The sequence below is a fragment of the Microtus oregoni genome, unplaced genomic scaffold, assembly GCF_018167655.1.
Source record: "Microtus oregoni isolate MIOR12 unplaced genomic scaffold, Mior012 000091F_ref0000469, whole genome shotgun sequence".
Lineage (NCBI taxonomy): Eukaryota > Metazoa > Chordata > Mammalia > Rodentia > Cricetidae > Microtus > Microtus oregoni.
In genome coordinates this window covers 1,363,379-1,386,290 of record NW_024544600.1, presented here as the reverse complement: position 1 = coordinate 1,386,290, position 22,912 = coordinate 1,363,379, and the positions used below count along the sequence as shown (strand labels likewise).

The following is a 22,912-nucleotide window of genomic DNA, read 5'->3' as shown; positions in this document are numbered from 1 at the left end:
AGCAACCTCCACTGTTCATAGGCGCCCTGCCTGAGAGAGAAAACCACAGACCTGTCCCTCCAGTCCAGCCCAGCAGGAAGAGAAGAGGCAAGGGTGCTGCCGCCAGCCACGCACCCCTTCTTAAGGAGCTCTTTAATCCCAAATCCCTAAAAGGTATCACGATCAGTGGTCAACCACACACACACACACACATGCACGTGCACACACACTCACGCACACACATGCACACGCACACACACACACGCACACACACCATACACACACACACTATAATACACATAACACACGCACGCACACACACAAATACCATACACACACACCACACACATACACACACCATACACACACACACGCACACACACACACACACACCATACACACATACCATACACACACACACCATACACATCACTCCGAAGTCACACCTTTTAGGGGGAAAAAAAGTGAGAGTTGTGGCAGCCATGAAGATGGGGGAAACAAAACCAACCCAGAGCCCAATCTCAGCTCTGCCACTCTGGGTGACCTTAGGCAAGTAGCTTAACCTCTCTGAGTATGTTTGCTTGCCTGTGAACTGTCTCCCTTGATGAACGAGGTCCTGGAAAGCACCAAGCACTGCCTGGCGCAGAGAAGGTACTTAGGTCTCTCTCCTCCCCCATCTCTCACCATCACCTGGGGTCCCTGGGCTCTTTGCCTCCTCTCCCTGGACTTGCCCCAACCAGGGCCAGCATCTGTGGACAGGCTAGCAGGGAACACTACCCATTTTTCTGGATCTGCTTCCTCCCAGACGGAGGGGAAGATTGTGGGGGGGGAGGGATATCTGGGGTGTGGGCAGAGGCCTGACCACAACCCTTTCCCAAATTCCCTTCTTGCATTTCACAAACCGAAAAAGGGAAATCTTTGGATTTGGGGAGGGAAGAGAAATAGACCATTTCCTCCCATGTCCTGGGGAGAGAGAACTTCGAGGCCCCCATACCCAGCGAGGCCACCTCCCAGGCCTCCCATCTTCAGGCATCCTCTCCACCCTATGCTCCTTCAAAACGAGGGGTCTCCAGGGACAGAAGTCAAGCAGTTCCCTCTGTTTTATCTGTACGCTTTGAGACAGGGCCTGCCGCCCAAGCTGCCCTCAAACTAGCTGATGACCTCGAGTGGCAGACTCTCCAGCCTCCACTTCCAGAACCCTCCAGGGTAGACGGGCACCAAGCCGTGACAGGTTTACGTGGTGCTGGGGACAGAACCCAGGGCTTCCTGCATGCCAGACAAGCATTTCACCAACCAAGTTACACCCTCAGCCCCAAGCAGTTCCCTCTAAAGGGGCTAAGGCTGGGGAGCTTAAAACAAGGGGAGATGGGGGTTTCCTAAACATTCTAGACAGTTAATGAATCATATGCAAATGAGACACAGAGCTCAAACTCCACTTGGGTGGGAGGGCCTCCAGCCCTGGCAAGACAGGGGAGCCCTACCCACCCCGGGACCCCCAACCCTGCCAGGAGTTGGTTGAGCTGGCCAGGCAGGGGCAGGGCAGGACAGGACCGATTTCAAACCAGAACAGTGGGCTCGGGCTATTTATAAGCTCTCCAGGAAAAATCCTTGTACACACAAAGCCACAACCTCTCCCCTCCCCCACGCGGCTTCATCTGCAGGCCGACAGGGCTGGGAAGCAGAAGAGAGCACTACCCTCTTTTCTCCAAAGATCCTCCCACTAACAGCTCTGGTCCTCCTCACAGGCCCACTCAGCCTCGCTAAGGGAAAAGACTACCGAAGGCAGGGCCAGGCAGAAGGCATTTTCCCCCACCAGCCCTATACACTGGCAGCATGTGTCTGTACAGCCAGGCCTGGAGGGCCACCTGCCCCAGAGCGTGTCCTCTCTAGGGGGTCAGTGAGGTAAGAACACAGAATATTGCTGCTGGATGCCAACCAACGCTGCCCACATTCAGACACAGCGCCTCGTCCCACGAGAATGGTTCTCATCCATCTCCAATGTATACTCCACAAAACCAAACCTCCTCCCTAGCTCCCAGACGCCACGCATCAGCTGTGAACGACCAGCAAGCATGAGGATCAATCAGAGACCGACCGTGAGGCCAGGACAAGTTGGGCCCCAAGAGAAAAGAGTGGGGGATCTTCCCGATACATCAGAGACCATACACCAGAGGGCCTGAGGGACACAGTCATTCAGGACTTCCCACGCCCAGGGCGGCTGAGGGGCCCATCCAGAACCAGGGCTGTAACTGGGTCTTCCATGGAAGCAGAGAGTAGGTGAAAGGGCAGGGGGCAGCCCAGGCCTACAGGAAGAGGGGGCCAACCCATGGGGAAGGAAGAAAACAGGAAGAGGAAGAAATGAGCCTGCTCTGGCCACAGCCAGACCACAGGAGTACGTGGACAGTACAACAGTAACTCTACCTATGGGGGACCAAACGGGCACAAAGGGGACCCCCCAGCTTGGAAACCACCGATGTGCATACCCAGCCTGGCATGGGGCTTTCCCCACCCTCACCCTGGCAGCTGCCCCCTCTCCACCTCCTCTCCACCATGCAGGAAGCACAGTTCACTCATAATTAGGGGAAGGTGTGTGTGTATGTGTGTGTGTGTGTGTGTGTGTGTGTGTGTGTAGCACAGTTCACTCATAATTAGGGGAAGGTGTGTGTGTGTGTGTGTGTGTGTGTGTGTGTGCGCGCGCGCGCGTGCGTGTAGGGGGGGGATGATCAGAGAAGCAAACCAAGCAGTTGCAAGTAGAGATGGGCTACATCAGTCCCCACTCCTGCCTCAGCTCAGCCCCAACCCCAGCCTGCTGCACTCTGAATCCTAGGGCACGCTGCCAATAGAACTAGATGCTACCAGTCCCCTCCCGTCATCCCTCCCTGGGGACCCAAGCTGCAGGGAAGCCAGGAACACCCCCCACTACCTCAGGATATCCTTTTGGCTCTGACCCCAGACCAGGCCTGAGTCAGACTGGGCCCTGCCCCACAACCCCACACCCTAGGACCCCCCAGGAACTTCCTACGCCACAGGGAGCCCCTTAGTCCAGCAAGAACCAGGGGGAATCTCTTCTCTTCTCCATGCCTAGCCAAGCAGAGAAACCCCACATTAGGTGGGAAAATCTGGTCACTGAACTCTTGGGCCTTCCCTTCAAGCACAGAGCTTGCTGAAGCCGAGGGAAGCTGGTGTGGCCATGTGTGGGAGAGCTAGCTGGCTGCAGAGCCACTTCCAGTCTCCCCACCCATAAAACATCAGGGACCCGGTGGCCCAGAGTCCTGTATATTCCAGCGTGGATCCCAAGAAGCCACAAACTCTCCGGGGAGGACGGAAGGAGAGGAGAGAGGAAGGTAGGGTCTATGAAGTGATGTCTGAAAAGGCAGAAGGACCCAGACTGAGGGGATGCGGCCACTAAATCAGTCTCACAGTCAAGGCCACAAAGTCGGTCTTCCCAACACAGTCTGAGTAGGTGGCTCCTTCCCACAGACAGAAGTCTGAGGGCCCTAAGGGACCTGAGTCGTCAGAGACCACACACACAGGCTCGGCTTGAAAGGGCCCCCTAGACAGGCCTCTCAAGCACCCCCCCTCCCAATTGTGGGCCTTGAGGGGAGGGGCAGGTCCCTCCCCACAAAAACCAGGGGTAGTGCCTACGGCGGCCATCACCATGGCAACCAACAACAAACATCCCAGGAACCACAGTGGGACAGGAAGTGATGAGCACGTGACAGGAAGACTTTTTTCCCCCCCTCACTGTTAGGGGGGTGCAGACAGGAGAGTTTGCAGCCCTTGGGGAATCAGCTGTCATCCCCCAACATTCCCCTTCCTAGAGCTGGAGAGAAGAGGGGTCCGCGAGGAGGGTGGCCACTCCCCACCACTCTGTGCACAGTCAGTTCATACAGGGCTCACAGTGCCCTCCTCCACCTGCCACTCAAGGTTACCCTCCCTCATCCCCCCCCCCCACTTCCTGCCGTGACTGGAGATCAGAGAACTCCATGCCACAGCTTCCCTTTCTCAAGTCTCGATTCCTGGGCTGAAGGTTTCGCTGTGGGGCAAGGGACAGGAGGGCTGGGGACCTGCAGTAGATAGAGCCCAAGGGACAGCTGCTCCAGGGGGAGAGGCCGGGAGGGGCTACCCAATAGGTGTGTACTCGTGGGCACACAGCGAGGAGGTCACAGTGACACACTGAGGCTGCCTGACCTTAGGCAGCTTTGAGGAAGAGGGAGCCAGGGCCAGAGGACCTAACCAGTACCCCACATACTCCACCTGGGTCCTATCCTGAGCCTCCGGGTTCACTCTGGTTTTTCCGGTGGCCTCCAAGCAGGCAAATTCCCAAAGACCCAGCCCTTATCACCTCTCCCCTGCCTTTTGTGCTGAGGAATCCCCGCTCCGGGTTCCAAGGTGCCCGCCCAGACGAGGGCACCTTGGCTGAGGTGAGGGGAATGGAACCTCCCTCCACTCCCCTCCCCTTCTCTGCAGATGTCCCAGGCTATATTTAGCTCAAGCCGGGCGGCCGGCCAGCCCCAGACTCCCCACCGGCCGAGAGCTGAGCTCCCAATTTTTTATGCAATTAAAACATTAAGAGAACCACCCCATCGGCCCCCCCATGCACACAAGCGCGCGTGCACACACACGCACCCGCACACACACACTGCCCTGTCAAGGCAGGAGAGCTCTAAGAACTTGAAGGAGGACTGCCTACTCTTGCCTACTCTACAGCATCCAATGATGGGATGACAGGGTCCTCGGGCAGGATAGGAGCATCAAGGCTCAGATGAGGGTGACTGACACTTGCAGCGGTGAGGGGGATGGGCTTTGCTAGTTCCCACCAGAAAGGAAAGGCTATCTAGAAGAGGCTGGGGGCTGGCTGGAGAAATTCCACCTGTCATTTTGCAGCCCCTCACTGGCCGGCTCCGGTTACAAGGCTGGAGTTGGCAACAGGTGCTGGCCAGGCTGGCAGCAGCTTAATCCCCCACCAGCTACTGGGACTGAGTGTGGAGCCTGGAGGTCCAGCAGGGGCCTTTGGGGGCAGGATGCTAAATGGAAGGAGGTATCTCAGGGCCAAGGAGGGGCCTCTGCAGGAGGCAGCCCCCGTGTGATGGAGGGACCAGTGTGGCCAGGCAAACCCTACAGCAGCACCTATTTCATCTTCCCTGTGATGCCAGGCCAGCGGGCGGACTAGAGTGTGGGAGGTCTGTCTGCCTGCCTCTTCCTCCTCCTTACCAAATTCCTGGAACAGGCAAGGGAGGTTCCAGTTGCAGTGAGGGGAGAGCAGGCAGGCGGTCCCGGCTTGGGGGGAAGGGTAAGTGGGGAGGGGAGGTGAGGACCAGAGAGGGAGGCAAGATCCAGACAAGATCCAGACGAAGCAAGAGACACCCACACCCAAACTAGACTAGGGACACACACACCAACGCTGACACGTTCTCACACTCTGGGCCAGGTCCCTGCATGCCGCCCACCCTGTAGGGACACCCAGACACCCTCAACTAATCCTGCCAATTCCCAGGACACCTCCTGGACACACAAGGAGATCCAGAGCTGCCCTGCCCCCACATCCCACAGAAACCGTGTGGGCTCCAGACAGCAGCAGGAGGGCGGAGAGGGAAACAGGAGGAAAGACAACAGGCGTCAGCTAGGATGCGGAGCCAAAGCCTTGCGAGCTGGGGGTATCACTGGCTACACTTCTTTCTCAAGACTCAGTAAGTCATGACAACCTTGGTCATCTCGCCAGAGGCTCTGCCAGCTTCCCACACTCCTAAAACCACCGCCACCACACAGGGGTGTGGGGTGCTGGGAGTGGATGATTGTGCTTATTTGTCAAGGGGTAGGATTACTTTCCTCCATGTCCATCACCCTAAATCCTAGGCAGGGCTGCTCCCCAGAAGACCCCATTGCGGGCTGGGCTCAACTCCTCTCTTCTCCATCTGAGAAAAGGTGCCCTGCTGAGGTATCCCAGGGGACAGGGTATTAAAGTTTATTTCATGTCACACAGTTCTGAGGACAATCCACCTACAACCTCAGAATCTGAAAGAGAGTGACCTGGTGAGAAAGATCCCAGAAGGTGGAGCTAGCTTCAGAGACCAAACGGTTAATGGAAGGGCAGTTCATCTGAGTCTGTCTGTGTCCCCCAAACAGACCTGAAGGCCACTCAATGTTCTCACCCCCACACTAGACAGGCTGGCAGGAACAACGTCACGGCATGAGTGGGTGACTGTGCCCATCGGGGGAGGCACAGGGGTGATCAGGCTGCCTACAGCTAGCTTCCTGCCAGGCTGCCACATGGTTAGGAGTAGGAGGTGAACTAGGAGGTATCCCAGGGTGCCAGCAGGTGCATTTAGGGTCAGACTACAGAGATGAGATTCAAGGCTGTGGCAGGACAAAGCTAATTCCCAGCCCAGTGTCTGCCACTAGATCTGAGGAACCCCTGCAGTGATGGCCTTCTGCACACACTGCAGGCTCACACCCTCCAAGTGCCTGCAAATCCACCATTGTAGGCTCCCAAGGGCCTACTTGAGTCTGACCCTATTGACCTCTCTGCTTCATGGCCCAGACTCCCAGGCAGCACTGGTGTGCCAGCCCCTCCCCGTGTGCCATCTTTCACAGCTACAAATTCTGTGACTCCACATCCCTCTTCCTCACAAGGAAGAGCCAAGCATCTACCGCCAAACCCTCTTCACGTTCCCGTCCCCAGACCCATTTCCACCCCTCCCAGGGGAAGCCCCAAGGCTCCAGGCCACCCCCACTCCAACGTAGGGCTTTCCCCAGCTATGTCTCCACACAAAGCCCTGTAGAAGTTGGAGGAGTTTGGGGACCTGAACCCTAATTTTCTAGCAGGACCTAGGAGTCCATACTAGGTCCCCAAAAATTCCTCCCCCAAAAAAATGTGCCTTGGGAAGCCTTCAGCTGCAGAAAACGCCTGGCACTCCTGAGTCTCCATGCTGGTAGGGTGATCAGAAGAGGGACTGGGAGCTAGTTTAAAAATAAATAAATAAATAAAAAAATAAAGAGCAAAGGGCAGAGGAAAACTTCTGTTGGAGAGCACACAGGCAGCGGGTAGCAATCTGGCTTCAAAATCGGAAGCTGGCACTAGGTAGGAGCAGGGGGTACCCTCCCTTCCATGCCAATACATTGGGCATCCTATCCAAGAAAGGATGGGCAGTGAAAAAAACACACACACACAAATCCAAAAAACTTCTCAAGACTGAGTTTGTTGTTGTTTTTGAAATTATTTCCATATGAGGTGGCCCCCACCCCCAGCCTAGCGCACTGGGGGATCTGTCCCCCTTTCCCACGAGCAGTCTGACAGCAGGGCAGTGCCCAGAGAGGAAAGGGGACACAGTTAAACTGATTTGCCAACCACCCCTCAACATACACACATCTGGCTAGCAGCTTCCAAGCCTCGTGGGTGGCACTAGATCCCAGACATCCTCGGCAAAGCAAGGTCGGCCGGTCCTACTCTGTCCTTCCCTCACCCCGAAAGGCTACCACAACCTCCAAGTAACACAAGACACAGGCGCATCTCACCCAACCGCACTGGCTCCCGCACCCAATTCTGACGGCTCCCCCACACTCCAACCGAGACACCAGCTGAGCGGGCCCCGCCCCCCAGCCAGATCCCTTTGGTGGGGGGTGGGCCCCCTGGCTGATTCTCCCCAAACCACAGGGCGGCTCAGGTAACAGGAGAGAGAGTTGGAGGGGGCTAGTCCATTGGGCATCTGATCTCTCCCCAAACAGGTTTTCAGAAGTCTTTTTGTTTGGTTTGGTTTTGAAGAGAAAGAGAGAGTCCCCGGCGGGTGGATCCTCCACGGCTGGAGCTCTGGGGACACGCGCGGCAGACAGCCGCAGAAGCCTCAAGGCGGCGCGCGCGAAGATGCGGCGCTGACGGGGCTCCCCAACCCCGGACACGCCAGCGGCAAGCTGGGAAGCCCAGGGAACCCCGGGTTCCCGTGGAAACCGCCCGGCACCCTGTCCCCGCCCGCGACTACCATCCAGAGCAGGCCACCGGGCCCCGATACATGAGAGCGCCGAGGGCTCCCCAGGATCCCAGGGGAGAGGTTACCTCGAAGCGAGGGGATGCAACCCGTCTGGGTGTCTGTGAGCACTGCGTCTGCCCCAAGTCGGAACCTCGGCGCTGCCAGGAGTCAGGGGTGTGAGGTCCTCGGAGAGGAGCCGTCCGGGGGGCCGCGGCTCAGGGGCGCGGGGCGACGGCAGCGGCCATGGCGAGTCACGTGCGGAGGCTGAAACTTTACCCGGAGCCCCAGACTGGGGGGGCGGAGGGTATGGAGCTGGGGTGGGAGGGAGGCTCCCCCTCTCGCAAGTCCGCCCCTGCCTGCCACGGGCCAATCACTAGCCGGGGGCGGGTTCTCAGGCTCACACCCGCCCCTCTCTCCTTAATAGACCCAGGGAAGGGCAATTCTTAAAGGAGACGCTTCCAGCCCACGGCTGGACCGTGGGAATCTGGGAGAATCCTCCTTCAAAACGCCAGGAAAGAGATTCAGAGCGAGAAGGGGTGTGTGTGTGTGTGTGAAGTTCAGAGAAAAGAATAAAAATAAGACTCGGCGGAGAAAGAACCTCAGAGTGCGGTATCCTACACACTCCCTTCCCCCAGCTACACGCCCACACTCACAGGGACACACACACGTCGCACACACCTACTAAACCTGGGAAGAGAGGAGGTGGTGTAATATGGAAGAGAACGCACTGACTCCTGCCCCAGCTGTCAAGTCTTTGTCTCTCCCAATCACAGTCCTCTGGGGCCAGGGGAAACTGAAAGCTATCTGACCTTGAGCAAGCCACTTCCCTTCTCTGGACCTTTACAGTTCTCATCTGCAAAACCGAAGCACAAAGAGTGGACGTCTTCCGGATATCTTTCCCCAACACCTCTCCAGCTCGAGTGGGTTCGAGGAAACTTCTAACAACTCAATTCCTCCGAGGAGCTAAAAGTATCACCCCAAAAGACGGGTCTTAGGTTGGCCAGGAGCCCTCTCCATCCCCATCCCTCGCCCCCGCCCCGGCCCATCCTAGAAGACTCCACTCGAGTGGCCAGGGCAGTTCATACATGTTCCAGGAGGACAGGATCTGAATCATACTCCATCTGCAGACCTCAGTCCCCTGTTGCCATAAGCCCCTTTCCAGCCATTTGGAAGGCTAAAGTCCCCACTGCTGGCAGTCCACCGGAGGAGGGTGGGTCCGCTATGGAGCGCCTCCCTCACCGAGTTCCTGGGCAGCGAAGTAGCAAGTGCCCCCACAGGACACAGGACATCCCACTGGAAAGGGAAGTGCCACACGCCCAGGCCTCCACCCTAGAGAAGAGACGCTCAGTCTGACCAGGTGGCCCGATTTTCAGACTAGGAACAAGAGGTCCGAGACTCATATTGAATTTTGTCCACCGTTGCATCGGTTGCTGAACCCGCTTAGATCTGGCTCTGCTCCTCGGCCTAGAAAGGGTAGCACAGGCCAGGTTGGTGGGACGCTCTGCCTATGGGTCGGATGCAAGGGAAAACTAGCCTAGGCAAAGGGGAGCTGTGCTTCCCCAGGCCCTTCCCGCCCGCTGGGCCAGAAGAGAAAGCCGCCTCCAGCTCCTGTCTGGGTTTCCGCCGGTGCTAACCACCCGCCCAGCCCCTCCCTCCTGCTCCTGCTCCGTCCCCGTCCCGTCCCCGTTCTGTCCCGTACAGATCCATCCACAAACATGCGCTCAGCAGGCAAGAATGCGCCAATGGCTCCCAGATGTGGAGGCCGACGCTTAACCCCTTCCCCTCCACACACCCCTCCACACACCCCTCCACGCACCCCTCCCTGCATCCCCCTTAAGCCGTCCTGTCAGAGCCCCCACTGTCTTCAGGGACCTCCATCCAAGTGAGGAACCAGGTTAAGAGGGGGTTAAGGCCAGTCCACCTCTAGCTCCCAGCTCCCACAGGTTGCACCCAGCCTGTATCCTATGAGGCCAAGAGGGAAGGTTTATGGTCAGGAAAATTCAAGTGTGCATGCATAGAGTTACACTGCCTCCACATGGGTAGCCTTCAGGCACACCTGCCAGCATATGGATTCAGGTACACTCTTATACACACACCCTGGCACAAAAGGCATAACCCCACACACGTTCATGGTGTGAATGTGTACACCTCCAAGACAGATATGCACACCCCAGCACAAAAAAGCAACAACAGGCGTGTGTGTGTGTGTGTGTGTGTGTGTATACAAGGTCATGAAGCAGAGAATGTACCGTGGTTGTGAACAGCCGTGGTTGCAGATCCATGTGGAAATGATGGAGGAAACTCATGCTCACACAAACCACTTCCTATAGGAGGTCAGACACATACAAGATTGCACACACGGCCTGCACACCTTTGGGAGGCTTTCTTCATGCCCAGGCCACTCAATACCACAGGTCCAAAGTCCAGCCCTACCCTCCTCCTACTGCAGAAGTCAGAAGTTCCTAGGTAGAGGGGCCAGGAGGCAGGGGCGCCTTTCAGGAGAACAGAGTACTTAGAATATAGCAAGAGTCTAGGAAGGGAGGTGTCCTAGGGCCTCTATTATCCCTGCACAAAGGAGACCGGCTGGGTGGGGGTGAGGGAGACACTTTCCCAGGACAAGGGTCCCTCTTCAGACTAACAAAGGCCAGAGAGGGCTCAGACAGGTAAGGACAGCTGTCCAGGAACCGCTCCTAACCGTCAAAGGAGTTGCAGCCTGTGGGGGGCTCCTACAAAGCAGCATTAAATCAGGGGTGGTAGCGCACACCTGTAACCTGTACCAGCAGCTCTTGGGATCCTCCAGCAAGGACTGCTGAAGCTGCAGGCCAGTTTGGGCCAGCCATGGCTACAGAGTGAGAACAGAACAACCGAAGTACAGCATGGAGTCAGCATGGTGGTGTGTGTGTGCGTGCGTGTGCGTGTGCGTGTGCATGTGTGCGTGTGTGCGTGCGTGCGTGTGTGTGTGTGTGTAACCTCAGCATCCCAGCACTAGGGAGGTAGAAGCAGGAGGATTAGGAGTTTGAGGACAGCCTAAAGAGGGAGCAGGAGAACATTGGCACAGGCATGCAAGCACTAAGCAGAATCTGAGGAGGGCTTAGGGAAAGACATCTCTCGAAGATCACCTGGGGGCAGGAGAGATGGCTGAGCGGTTAAGAGCACTCGCTGGCTGCTCTTCCAGAGGATCCAGGTTCAATTTGCAGCACCCATAGGGCAGCTCACAACTGTCTGTTCCTCCTGTTCCAGGGGATCCGACACCCTTACACAGACATACATGTAGGCAGAACACCAATGTATGTAAAATAAATGTATTATTTTTTAAAAAAAAAGACCACCTGGAGGTGGGTGAGGTGAGAAGTACTTGCTAGAACCAGCCTCAACTCGTTCCTCCTCCCCAGCCTCCCAGCTTAGGTATCCAAAAGGTGTACTTCACGGTTATCTTGGATCCACTTTTCAGTCCAACATGGGTCCTGTACCCATAGTACAGAATAGGAAACTGAGGCTCACAAAGAAATCGCCAACCAATTGAATGTGCTCCTTCACGCTTATCATCCCAGCCCTTGGGAGACTGAGACTGGGGATGGCCATGAACTCTAGGCAACCCTAGTAAGTTCCAGGCCAGCCTGGGCTACGGAGTAAGAACCTGTCACAAACAAATAGAACAAAAGAAAAATGAATTGCTTTGCCAAGGTCATGCAGTTTGTCAATGCAGATCCCAAGGCAGCTGTCTGCGCCAGGCTCCCGCCATGGCCATCACCAGCACACTCCCCTGTCCCTTCAACTCAAACATCTCCCACTCTATCCTGAAGCCTGCAACTTCATCCTTTACCTCCTCAACAGAGCCTGTGGGGGAAGCAGCATGCCTGCCTGGTTCTGCGGGCTTATGGGTAGGGCCAGGAGATGAAAGAGCCCGGAGAAGGCACTGAGGGTACACATATAACCACCACCCTAGCCCTCGCATGATGCCCACCTACCAGGCGGGCATGGCCTGGTGACTCAGCCGCATCCGGGTAAGATGCCAGGGTAGTGACTCACCTACCGAGAAGAGCTGAGTCTGGTACTTTGCCAGCCTGGGGACAGAAGCGACTTAGTCACTCTCCGGGCTGTGCTGCCCAGCAGGCATGGCCTAAAGATCAGGGAAGGGGGCCAGCTATGTCCCTCTTTGGTCACATGCGCCCCCTGGTGAAGGCAGGCCTCAGCATCCAGGACTGAACTGTGGCTCTGCTGGCCCCCGCCTCCTCCCTACTGCCCAGCCTCATGGTACTAGCTCTGCTCTGGTGCCAACAAGTTTAGTGAGACCCTTGGGCAGGGCTGCCCCTCCCCCTTGAAGCCTGCCCCCCTGCCCATCACTCACCACCCACTCTCTGACTTACCCCACCTCCTCCTGCCACCCAAGTTGTACCCAGGCTATGAGTCTCCTTTAAACATGTCCTGGCAGCACCCCTGCCCCCACAGCCCCTCTCACCCTCCCCACCCCCACATCACACACACACACACACACACACACACACACACACTCCTGCCAGCAGCTGCTGAAGTTGTTGAGCAGGAGGGAAATCATGAGGGTGGGGCCAGGGATTGAGTTACCAAAGCCAATGGGGTGGGCTGTCACCCAATCCCTTCTCTAGCTCCTTCCCCGTCTCCCTCACCCACCTGCCTCCCGCCCTACTTCTGGCTGGCAGCCCGCTGCCCTTTGAGCCCCTCCACCCCACTCCACCCAAACTAGAAAATAAGTGTTCGGGAGGATTTGTCAAGCTAAGACCAGCCCGGTATATGTGAGCGATGGAGACGGCGTGCCTGTGCCCAGTGTTGGGACTACAACTGTACACTAGGTGTGTCTATGCCCATGCTAAGCCAGAAAGGGACAGAATGACTTACAGGGTCACGAGGGAGTTGGAGGGGCCCAAAGGGAGTCGACCCGCTGAACGGCCTCAATCCATTTGCACTATTGATTTCTCACACGCTGCAGCAGGCTTGATGGGGGGCATGATAAATCAGGACCCCAGAGACAGGAAGACTTGAGTGGAGAGGGGGAGGGGCTCCTGACCATAAGACCCACTAGGAGCAGAGCGGCTGGGTGAGGAGGTGGCCAGCCAGAAACCCAGAAACCAGCAGAGGCTGAGTGGCAGGAGGTAGGGACAGAAAGTAGGTGTTAGATCACCACAATGCCCTCCAGCTGGCAACACTGGTAGTTCCGGAACAACTCTAGGGGGCGTCACTCACCTCCCAAACTAAAGAATGGCTTTCTCGGCACCTACACACCATGGATCCCTTAAGGAACCAGAATGCCAACAGACTCCCAAGAGACAGCAACACCCTACGGAACTGTCTCCCTATCCTAGTCCTTGGCTCCTAGGCCAGAGGACATCTGCTGACGGCTCTGTTCCCTTTTTGTGCTGGTGGCAATGGCACAGGTCCTGGGCACAGCAGGAACGGGCTCACAAAGGGTTCCGAAGGGTCTGATGATCCGTATTCTTGTCCTCCATCTGTTCCCAAGTCATCCTGCAACTGTGGACAAATCCCTGGGGCTCTCTAAGTCTCTAAAACGAAACAGCTGGGCGGGATGTCCCTTCCGAAAGGTGGCTCCAAGCCCCAGAGTTTGCCAGCCTGGGAATGTGCTGGATGCTGGCCAGTGCCTCCATTCACACCAGTAGCCACAGGCCACCCAAACAAACCCCAGCCCCAACCTCCTTCCAGCCTGGACACAGACTCTTTCCACATGGTGGACATATAAACAAACCAAGCTGGGTTTTACAGAGACCCTGCACAAATCAGCAGGGAGGGAAACAGCCCTCCCTGCTGTCCCTGACCTGAGGTTCTCCTTGCTGCAAACTGGGAAGGGAAGCAGAAGCAGAAGAACGGTGCAAGCCACTAGCATAGCTAGTGACTGGCAGGGAGTCCTAGGGCAAAGCATATCCTGATCTGGTTCCCCTCTGTAAGGGGAAGGGGTTTATCTGAGCCTCAAAAGCCCCTTTCAGAGCTGAGGGAAATTGGACAGAGAAACGTGAGGGGTCCCCAGAGCTCCTCTGTTGGTCTGATCTGAGCCGAGCCCCTCTTTGCAAGGTTGCTCCCCTGGCCAGCATACTTCCTTGTTCTTTCTGCTACCCCCGGCCCTTCCTCACTCTTATGCCTGCCTTCTTACCCTCACCTCGGCCAGCCCCTCTGCCTGCCCCGTGCTTTTCTGCACGTCCCTCCTGCCATGGGACAGACCAACTAAAAATAGTCCCCACAGCCTTTCTCGCCCACAGCTGCCCAAACAGCAGGAAATGAGGGGGGCAGGGAGGCCCGTGCCCTGCCCTCACCCACCAACTCTCAACTCAGAACAGTGTCCAGCACTCTGGCCCGGGGCTAGTGCCAACTTGGCCATCTCTGGGTCATCCCTCACTCCTCCCTGGAGTGGAGGGGGGGAGGCTGCTCATAAGTGCCTACAATCACAGAGTTGCCCCAGCACTGTGGGAGAAGAAAGGATGCAATTGGTCTAGAGGGAACCCTTCCCAATTTCTAACAAATCAATGCCAACCACATTGTGGGCACTGAGAGGGGAAGGCTTGGCTCTACCCACTGCTCTTTTGAGGGCAGAGGGAATTAGCATTGGTAAAGTTTCTGTGTTTCCTTTCTCCAAGCCCAACTGGAGGGAGGACAAACTAGTACCCCAGCCCCAATTATGCTAGCCTTTGCTCCCCAAAATATACATGGTTCAGATATAGGTGTTTCAGTAGGCACCCCCATACCACAGACAAAAGGGCAGCAGAAGATCTTGGATACCCACAGGTAGAGCAAAAAGCCTGAAGCTAAGACCACGCTATGTCCACCAAGCTGGGCATGCACTGTCAGAAGCTGAACTGGAGGTCATGAGGGAGAAGCTTGCTCTCAGGGGTACCACAGGCTATGGTACCTTGCTACCCATCCCATTTGGGATTTCTGGCACCTCCCAGCTCTAAGGGAAGGCCCTCCCAATACGGGAGGCAGGAAACCAGTTTAGAGACTCTCTGGAGGCCAGCAAGGTAGCCCTGTTCTGTGAGGCAAGTGGGAAACCCAGAAGTCCTGGCCTCCAGCCCAGAGAGTGAATGAGAAAGATATCTCTGAAGAGAGGAAAGGAAACAGGCTCAAAAGGCGTGCACGTGCACACACACACACACACACACACACACACACGTACACACATACGCACGTACACACACACATACACACACACACCAGATATGACCCATAGGAAGGAAGGTTCCGGTGAGAAGGGCTGGATTGGAGCAGCCCTTCCTACTATGAACAGGAAGGAAGAGAGAAGAAGGTGAAGCCATGGGAATGGGGGAGACAGTCTAGCTCCCATCTGCAGCCCCAGGTGCCTGCATTTTAAGGCCTCAGGTGTAGGATCCACTCCCGACCTCCAGGCCCCTAGTCCCTAGCTGTTCTAGCTGTTCTTTCCCCGGCTTCCTCTGGCTCCCCTTCCCTGGGATCAAGCCAGGAGTCAGCTAGCCCAAGGTGGTGTTCTCTCTCTCCTCTCTCGGGAGCCAGGGCATGCCAGGGGCTTCCCTCCGCCTGCCTGCTTGCCTGCTTTCAGTCACCACACATACCTCAGCTGTCCAATCCGATTAGGGCTCCTGCCCAGTGAGCCGGACAAGGAGGCCACTGGGCAGGGAAAAGACAGACAAGGACACAGACGGGGATGGGGAAAGGAAGGTGGAGAAGAGGATCCCGGCCTAAGCTGTGTGGCCTCTGGGGGGGAAAAAAGAGCCTGGTGCAAAGATAGATCCGTGCTGTCTGGCAAGCACCCTGGCGACAGGGCGAGACACTGGCTCTCAGGAAGTTCTGCATCCTCAGGCAATGGGCTCCTCTGTCCCCTGGACAGTGGTGGAAGGAAACTGAAGGCAGAGAGACTGACCCAGATTTAAAGAGGGTTCCTATCCTAGAACTCTGCAGTCCTAACTAGAGTTTACAGGGGTGGGGGGTTGTTCACTATCTCCTAGGCCTTTCACAGAAGGGTCACTGTCAGGTAAGCCTAGCCAGCTATGGACAGAAGTTTTGTTTACAAACAAAGAAACTGCAGTTTAGCTGGAAGGAAGACCATACATGCAAATGGTTAAGAGTCTCCAGTTCAAGCCTTTGATTCCCAGTCTGTTGTTCACACCCGGGATCCCCACTTTCCCGTTCTGTATCAGGAGCAGAACTGAGTTTGGAATCCATTCCATTATAGACCCTCTCCTCCAAAGCCAACCCTCAAGGGGACCCTGGAAACGTGAGGGGGGGGGTATAGAGCACACAGCTAGTTTCCAGAAAGGTGCATGTCACCTACCCTCACGACATTCTGAAAACCACTCTGTGATGGGTCTGGGCCTTTTCTATCACCCCCACCCCCATTCAGCTACCCCCCACCAGACAAGATACACACATGGCCACTAGACAGTCAGACATCTGCCCTTCGTATAAGCCCACCAACCATTATGAGATGCCTCCGACCTCCAGCAAACAGGAGGGGAAAATCAGCCAGTGTAAAAGGCAGGTACCATCCAGCTTCCTCCCAGAGAGCCTGCAGGAGGGCAGAAGCTCGGGGACCTCCCAGCTCTAGAGTAACACCAGGAGCCTGGGGCTCTGTAAGCCAAGGCGTGCAGGGAGCTGGCGTGGCTGATAGGCCTTCCAGATCTGGTCCACACCCCCTTCCCCAGCCATCTGGACTGAGCCCGATCTGGCTTGGGCCTGGCTGGGATCTCTCTCTTTGGATGCACACGGGGAACCTTTATCCAAAATGTCTAGGTCTTCCAACCACGTGGTCTCCACACAGCAGGCACTCGAGGGAGGGGGCTTCTGCACTAGGTGCTGAGGTGTTGGCAGGAAGGAGAGTTCTAGGCTGGAAGGACTTTCCGTAGAGAACAAGGTCAGGAGAGCTCACCATTCTTCTACAAAGCCCGTGGGCACCCAAGTGTGTCCTGCACCTGGAAGGAGACCTGTGCTCCCCACATCGTGAGTGGGAGTGGAGGCAAAGTCCTGAGCTCCAGGCTGGGAAGCCACGAAGACGAAAAGCGAGGGAGCAATCCCTCCGGGAGAGTGGGGTCCTTTTCACGCCCCTCTCCACTTTTTCTGCCAAGCCATCACTTCCCATTCTCCGGTCTAGGTGAGGTGGGAGGTGGGGGGGGGGGTTGAAGCAATACTGCAAAGGAGGGTGCAAGGGCGTGGGGCCTGGGCAGACCTTCCCCCACTTTCCATTCTTAGCTAGAGAAAGGAGAATGCTTGGGGGGGGGGTGCGAATTGCAAGGGATGAGCTCCGGGGGTCTGGGACTCAGAGCTTTCCAACGCCCCAGGGTTCCTAGGCTCCCACCTCCCTGGACTACAGTGAGCAATGGGGGAGGAGGCGTGGGGAAAGCCTGAACTGGCGAAGAGGGAAGCGGCCCGATCAGGAGCAGAGAGACTCTCCCGAAAGGAGGTCCGGGGAGAATTGGGAGGGGGTGTGTGCAGGATCCTACCTGCTCAGGTGTGTGCCGGCAGGGGGGCGATGGGGTTCCCAGGAGAACCGGGGAAGCCCTCACAGCTCGATTCAGGATTCCCCCCTGCTTCTGGGTTAGGCTGCTGCAAGAGGCACGGTTCCCGTTGGGTCCTAAAGCCCACTCTCCAGCTAGTAGGCTCTCCCTGCCCTCTTACTACCCGCCCCCACTTGGTGAAAGGGTGCAGCACTAAGGACTGATGGAGGAAAACTAACCCACTGGAAGAAAGATGGGGGGTCTGAACCATGGGTGGGGCCAGGGCAGTATCGGATCTCAACACACACCACACCACAGACATTTCTTTCTTCCTCTCCTGGGCCTGTGGACTTGCCCTTGGGCCCTGGGGATGGAGTTGAGGACCTTATTCTCTCATGGGGCTATTTAGCTATCAGCTTTGGGAATGTGGGGGGGGTGTGTCCTTTTAGACGGACAGACAGACACCCGCTTCTGTCCTCTTTTTCAGGCTGTGTTGGTGTAGTCATTCGCTGTCTTATCCCTAAGTGTGTCAGAGACCCTCCTAGCAGAAAACCTTGGTCTTCAGCAAGAGTGCCGACGTCTTAGTGGTAGCTGGAGAGGAGATGGTGGGTCCCTGTTGGACGACAGTGCCTGCTACGGTGTACTAGGGAGGCTGTGGTGCTCATACATGGACAAGAGAGTCTGAGCAGGTGGGACAGGACAGGAGGGGCCGTCTTTTGATGCATCCAGTACCAGAGATGGCCATCAGCAGGGGATGCGTAAGACACAAAACCTAGAAGTCAACCAGCGTCCTCGCACAACCCTCAACAGGGCCTTGAGTCTTTATTACCATAATGAACACCTTCAAGGGCTTTCCCTTTTATACTCTGGGGCGGGAGCCTCTCCCAAGACCAGAGATCAACTTCAAGGTCATTGACTCTGTTGTAAAGGACAACCAGGTTTCTCAAAAGTTGCTCCTTCTCTGGTCACCCTGAAAGAAAAACTGGTGGGCATGGTGGGCCAGCGAGAGGTGGCCAAGGCAGGCGTCTGTAGGGTGCTGGACTGAGAACATTTTGCAAGGAGTGTTGCCTGGGTACTGCTTCCAACAGCAGAGGCGTGGCGGCGGGGGGGGGGGGGGGAGAATGTCATGGGGTGAAGGGCTAAGAGAAGATCAGGCATCTTGAGGGAAGGGAGAGAGCCCTGGCCTCTTCCTAGAAGGGCAGAGGGCAATAGCAGCGCCTCCAACCTCAGTCTTGCAGGAAGAACTGGAAGGAGCCAGACAGCGAGGATGGAAGCCCCAGGGTGGAGTCTCTGGGGTGAGCTCAGGTCAAGCCGCTCACCCTAATGTGCCTCAGTGCTCTCTCTCCCAGCTGTTAACCAGGACTCCGGATTCTTCCCAGGCTCTTAATGAGTGTTTACCAAAGGGCTTGGAGATCCTCAGATCTCAGCTGGGCCACCACTACAGTCTGAACCCTCGGAAGAGCAGAGGGTTATTTGGGGAGGGGAGGAACAGGGCAAGAGGGGAGCAGACGACTCCCAACTCGCTGAGGATGAAACCAGGCTCCCGGAGAAGCCCTGGCCCAGCTGCCACAGGATATCCTTGTACCCAGGAATGGAGGTCACCCTCCCCCTCCACCTAACCACCACCGAAGCCTGGCCTCCAGCTAGCTAGCAGTAGGCAGAACCCAGCCGGGCAGCTGGCCTTCATTAACTCCAGCTTTTTCGCCCCCCACTGTGAACCCACAGCTTCTACAGGCCTAGGCTACAGGGGGGCTGCCCTAGCCTGACCTTGCAGCTGACACTGGGGTGGGGGGCACCGCAGCAAGGGCCAAGCTAACCAGCTGAAAAGAAAGTCGAGCGAGACTCCTTTTTTTTTCCCACTGGGAGCAAGCAGAGAGGAAAGGAGTGTGGGGGTGAGAGGGTGGAGGTGGGGGAATTTAGGGCAAACAGCAAGCCGTGAAGTCAGCTGGATTGGGGCCCAGAAACCCCCACAGCCTGAAGCCACGTCTTACTGTAGCTTTGCTTCTCAGCTAGAGTCTTGGCGAGGCCCCAAACTAGGGAAGGCCTGGCTGCCCCTTCCCGCCTCCCTGCCCCCACCCTTATTAAATACACATTTTATCTCTCAGCATCTTCATTATCTTAACTGAAGGAGACAGGCAGTGGATGGCGGCAGAGAGAGAGAGAGCGCGTCGGGGAGGGGGGTGTGGGGAGCAGGCGCACCCTTGTTACAAAGTGCTGATGTAGCTCTTTCAGGCAGTGTGGGAAACAGAGGAGGGATCAAAGCGAAGGAGGCTGATTCAGAACTCAATTAGAAATTAAAAAAAAAAAAAAGGGAACCAACACGGGAGCCGGCTCTCCTGCCAGTCTTCAGCCTTTACCAGGCTCCTTGCACCCAATTAGCTTGTACCGGCTGTATCTGGACTGGTGAAGTTGGAATAAGGGAGCGAGGGCATGCTCCTGCCCTGTGCTCCTTCCTCGTGAAGGGGGCGCCGTCAGGAGGAAGCGGAGATAACTTCCCCCAGTAAGCTAGAAGTAGGACACCAAAGGTGGGTTCTTCCCCAGTCCCTTACCAACTAGAGACAGTTTTCTGGGTAACCTCAGGGGACCTTAGGTAACTTCTGGACTGAAACACCTCTTTCTAGCCTGTAGGCAAGCTCCAAACCGTAGCCTCCCTGAAGCGACAGAGATTGCCTGCGGCCAATTACTAGGACGTCCACCTGAAGGGCTGAGGTCTGGTCAACGACGCCCTAGGCCCGGCAATGAGGCCTTTTGCACCTGAGACCTCAGCGCCAGCTTCACCTCCAGCTGAGAACTGTTCTAGACAAGGCAAAAAGGCAGTATCTTCTTGTATTGTTCACTGAATAGGAGTTAATGAATAGCCACCAGAGTTAGGGCTGGAGACTGATACAAATGTAAATAAAATCTTGCTCCGGGTTCAATCTCCTACACCACAAACAACAACAAAAAGTCACTTTGGCTCCCCCACCAACCTCTCTATAGGCAAGATATTTTTGTGCGAGTGTAGGCCAAAGGTCAGTTGTAGGTGTCTTTCCTCGGAGCTGCCAGATTTGTTTTTTTCACTACAGTGGCGGCTCTTACCTTGCCAGTCAGCCCCAGCCCGTCTGGGTCTCTGCAGGGCTGGAATACCAGTGTATGGATGCATGTTGGGGTGTCCTGGAGATTGATCTTGGGGCCTCATGTTTGCACAGTAAGCACGCTGCTCACTGAGTTACCTCCCTCTCCTGGGCTCTAGTCATTTTTTTTTTTTTTAACAAAAATGGTTCATTAGTCCTTATTGTCTTTCTTTCCTATCGCCCTCTCACCCCTGCACTGAGGACTGAACCCAGAGCGTTGTTCATGCCAGCGCTCTCTGAGCTAGCCCTCTTTTACTTTATTCTCAGATAGTTTTATTGACTTCTCCAGGTCGGCCTTGAACTCACTCTGTAGTCCAGGCAAGCCTTGAACGTGTGATCCTCCTGCTTAACTGGGATCGCAGGCCTGTACCACCCGGTCTAGCTTATAGCTTGTCTTTAGAGGGTGCTTAATAAAAAAGCAGGGAGAACTGGGAAGTAGTTCAGTGGTAAAGTTTCTAGACTGGGGGTGGGGGCAAGGAGCGATGGGAAGGGAGGTGAGGAAAAGGCGCTGCCAAGGTTTCTGATTTCTGGGTAGCTAGCCTGGACCTCACACACTCTCGCAGTTAGCTAGCCACAGGCAAGTCTTCATTGAGCCAGAAATGTCAGTGGCAGTTTGGGGTTGAAATTCATACCAACTTTATTGGGTCTATGTTCTTTCCATGACAATACCCAACACTATGGAAGCTTAATCTGGTTCTTAAAAAAAAAAAAAAAAAGACGGGCCGGGATAGAGACACACACCCCACCATCTTCAAAAGGAAAAATGTAGGTCAGCATCTTTGCCACTACTCCATGTGGAGTGGCCTAAGATCCTGGCAAAACCTCGTAACCACAGGCCCGTCCCATCCTACTTAAAACTCCCACCACCTTCCCATAGTTCTCAGCCTCAGTGAGAAAACCCAGCAAGGAAAGGACTCTCTTCCTCTCTGCCCAGCCATCTGAATTACACTTAAGACTTCACTGACAAACATACATCAGCCTCTGCTCCCACAAGGGCAGCGGAAGCCAAGCAGGGACTCTAGCCTGCTTCACGCATCATTGGCAGAAGCAACCCCGTTCCAACTGCTGAGGTCTTAAGAGTGGCAATGACCTAGAAATTGATGGGGGGGGGGGGCGCTGAAGGAAGCTAACAACAGTACCCAGAAAGCCCTATTTCCAAAAGGGAGGGGAGCACGAGAGAAAGCAGAGGTAGAGGGGAAGGAACTTGGCCCCTTTGAGTCTGCAAAGGCGAGCTTGGCTAGAAGCCAGGGAGGATACAGCACAGCCCCGCTGAGAGTCCAGTCATGTTCCTGACTCAAGCCCCTACAGTTAGAGGAAGGCGCCAAGCCTCAAATACAACGAGGTGGGGAGGCCGCTCCTCTTTGGGCAGGATCCTACTGTGGACACAGAACAGACAGCAGCTGCCCACAGTGTGGAAACAAACTGTAAAGCAGTCACGTCTCTTAAGGCTGCAGCATCCAATAAAATGTAATTTAAATCAAGCCTCACATCTGTTCCCAATCCCATTCAGACTCTGCTTTCCATCAGTCTCCGGACAATCTTTACAGTTGCGCCCGTTAACCCTTATAGTCCCAGACAGCCTCTCTACTTTGCACACTGCCCTGGAGGGGAGGAAGACTCCGGTGAAGCAGTGTGTGAGACATTCAAACTCCCACCTCCAGACTCTGCCGCTGCACACACCAGCGGGCAGCATGCATTTCAGATTCAGGGAGCTCGCTGCCCTTCTCTCTCCATCCCATCCCACCTGCTGCGGGGCAGATCACTTTACGGTGGGCAGAATGAATGAAACTGTGGCCAACAGATCCTCTGTAGGCAGATCAAATTCCCAAACTCAAGGCCAGATCAGACAAGGAGGCAGCAGCCTCACTCAGCTCAGAGACTATTCCTATCACATGGTCTGTAGCCAACCACTCACTCGGGTAATATAGGAATAGCAATTTCCCCAAACAAGTCAAACGCCTGCCCCTTCCCTCCAAACTACCCACACCCCACCCCACACTTTCAAAGTAGTGGTATAATGGTGCCCTCTGGTGTCCCTGTCACAAAGTGCCACTTAAAGCCACTGGAAATCAAACCCAGAAGTCTCGGTAACCATATGGATAAACTTATCTCAAGAGGCCGGGAATGTGTTCTGCGGAAAACCCAAGCCTGACCCGAAGCATGCCGAAACAATGGCTGCGTCTGCGGGGAGACTGGCACAGGATGGGAAGGCATCGTCCTGTTTGTTTGTTCGAGACGGTGTTTCGTTATGTAGCTGTGGCTGTCCTGGAACTCACTCTGTTGTTCAGGCTGGCCTTGAACTTAGAGATCTACCTGCCTCTGCCTCCCGAGTGTTGGGTTTAAAGGAGTGTGCCACCACCATCCATCGAGAAGGTATTTTCATATTAACCTCTGAAAGCTGAAGCTCTCATGG

The 22,912-nt window shown here is 55.7% G+C and overlaps 1 protein-coding gene across 3 annotated transcripts in view; it reads right to left on the bottom strand.

Moving 5' to 3' along the window:
* Nucleotides 1-17,408, bottom strand: part of Rara (retinoic acid receptor alpha) — a 46,458-nt gene extending 29,050 nt beyond the window's left edge. For 2 of the 3 annotated variants that reach the window (XM_041643984.1, XM_041643985.1), the window contains exon 1: nucleotides 8,030-8,250. The gene's annotated coding sequence lies outside the window, so the exon portion shown is untranslated. Of the gene's footprint in view, nucleotides 1-8,029; nucleotides 8,251-17,392 lie in introns of those variants that run through there. The other variant, XM_041643986.1, reaches the window with a different exon arrangement.
* Nucleotides 17,409-22,912: the final 5,504 nt, after the last annotated feature.